At 37.1% G+C, this 2,494-nt stretch overlaps 1 long non-coding RNA gene across 1 annotated transcript; it reads left to right on the top strand.

The window, feature by feature from the left end:
• The first annotated feature begins 1,091 nt into the window (after nucleotides 1–1,091).
• LOC148315984 (uncharacterized) lies at nucleotides 1,092–2,494 on the top strand. Its single transcript, XR_015840443.1, has 3 exons — nucleotides 1,092–1,211; nucleotides 1,819–1,982; nucleotides 2,326–2,494. It is a non-coding gene; the product is annotated as an uncharacterized LOC148315984 (long non-coding RNA).

Here is a 2,494-nt window from a genome sequence, read left to right on the forward strand (position 1 = left end):
ACTGCCACCAGGCCAGTGAACCCAACGTCCAGGCAGTGACAAAAAACGTGATCAAATTACATTGCTCATCATCAGGTGTTTGTGAGACGCTCTTTGTATGTTTCCTCAATTAAGACCTGTTTTCCATTGGTGTATTTGAAAAAAGTGGTGAACCTGTTAAATTCACTACAAAACGTTAAGAAGATGAAAGTAATGTTTGAAGGAATATTATTTTTCTATCAACGTGCCGGCGGGCGGGCACAGATAGAGAGTGATAAAGCAGCACCACCCGCGCGGGGCGTGCTGACGAAAAGGCAAGCGCTCCTCCTCTCATCGCGTCCTTATTAAGACAGAAAAAAGACGCTGTTGAATTTGACCTATTCGCAGTTCGAGCAGGTGCTTAACGCTGGAGAATATCACCACTTCGAAGTTCGAACTGCTGTTGAAACGGAGAGGTAAGTGTTTTTCGTTGGTTTTTTTTCAAAACATGCGTCGAGTGCATTTGTTCATAGTTAGAGATAGTTGTGTGGAAAACACTATACAAAGTAGCACCATGGATGTGGGCCTACAACACTGGCCTAGCAAACATGTGCTCCTACATCGACATAATTGACGAGCTCCAGTTAAGCATTGAATAATTATAAAACGTCATGGTGCTTTTACTCATTTAAAGAACTAAACCGACGCGTATTGTCATCCGGTGGTCAGGTTTGCATTGAATGTGAGCACGAGGGACGCTAGCTTGTTGCGTTAGCTTTGCGGAGCTAACAGCTTGCACTTTTGTTATAGAACCACAGAATGCAAGTACCATGATAATTTCTGTCATTAATTTTTGTGTAAGACACGATGTTCACTGGTTAATTACATGATTCTTAAAGCAAAGGTTACTGTGAATGCAATTTTGGTAAGATTTTTGTAGTCACACTGCATAAATCTGTCTGTGTCTGTTTAAACTTCAATATAAACTATTATGGTTGAAATCGTTAATTGGGATGGAGGAATTGATATTTTTTTAATTTATAATTTATTTTTCTTACACTAATATTGTTAAAACTCCATTTAGCCCATAGTATTAATAATTCTCAACACAATACTGTCTTTTTTCTTTATAGAATAAACAATGCCTTCCCTGAGATGCAGGAAGTCCCCAAAGCAGGATACTATTGAACATGCAGTCAAGGGTCTGGACAAGACTGCAGAGTTAGAAGCGAAGTATATAAACTAATTTAAAGGTATGAAGTTAACGCTTTTGCTAAGATATATTATTGTTTTCTGATAACCAAGCTGACATCGTTTTTTAAGTGGTTATTTTACATTAAGAGTGTCTTGACCTTTTCTTTTGCCACTTTTGTCAGTTTCAAGTTATTTCAGTGAGTGTGAAACCTGATGGTAGGAGTTCTATCTAAATTAAGGCTGTACTTGATGACGCCCTCCGGCATTTTTATACCACAATAGACCGGTGAACAAGTCCGATATTGATAGTCTAGTGTAAAGCACGTAATACGTCACAGAGATCACGTGACGCGATCCAATATGACTGTGTACAGTGTATGTCATTGTTTTGAAACTAAATAATCTTAAAGTTTTTTTTTTACGTAACCAGGTGCAATTGACATTTGTACTTTCAGTCCTAATACATACTGGCTAATGCAATGCTGGAAAATGAATTTTGGCTGGTCTGTTCCTTTAAAATCATAAAGAAGGGCTCTGCTCTATCCCTCACAAGAAGCAATGTTTCAAACCACCCTACATTAGTATAGTGGCACAAATGAATATGATGACTCCTTATTTGTGTGCTTAAAAATATGACGAAGCTAACTTGATTTCCCTGTTAACTAGGTCGAGGAGTATTTACCAAGGCCCCTTTCAGGAAAGACGACTTTATTCTTTATTATGGAGTACAGAGGAAAATTGATAGATTCTGATGAATCTCAACGCAGGAAGATGGATGGAAGAGGCACTGTCTTTTTGTTTGACTTCCGCCGGCAAGAAAAAACTTGGAGGTGAGGCAAAGATTGAGATGTTATCTTATTTTTGTTTTTATTTAAAAAAATAAACACATACTCATCCCATAAGTGTTAGGGGAAAAATCATTCTCTAAGCAAAAATGTATAATTACTTTTATTCATGCGTTGAATCTGTACAAATGAAAATATAGATCATGAAGTCTCAAAGACAAGCTGTTAATAGGGTCTGATTCCAATAGAAATTTCTTGTATGATTTGATTTAGATTTAAAAATTGTGGATTTCCTATTTTTATGTTTTGTGTACACAAGATTGTCTCAAAGATTAATTTCTGACATTGATTGAATAATTGTTTTTTTTTTTTTTTAATCTATTTTAAGTGTTGATGCAGCTCAAGAAGATGGCAGTCTGGGAAGACTGGTTAATGATGACCACATGCACCCCAACTGTAAAATGAAGAAGATGACAACAGAGGACAGACCACACCTCTGTCTGTTTGCGCTCCGAGACATTGATGTTGGCGAAGAAATAACTTAAGACTATGGACCA

Source organism: Idiotropiscis lumnitzeri, unplaced genomic scaffold, assembly GCF_059441095.1.
Source record: "Idiotropiscis lumnitzeri isolate Australia: NSW breed Sydney's pygmy pipehorse unplaced genomic scaffold, RoL_Ilum_1.0 HiC_scaffold_26, whole genome shotgun sequence".
Taxonomy (NCBI): Eukaryota; Metazoa; Chordata; class Actinopteri; order Syngnathiformes; family Syngnathidae; genus Idiotropiscis; species Idiotropiscis lumnitzeri.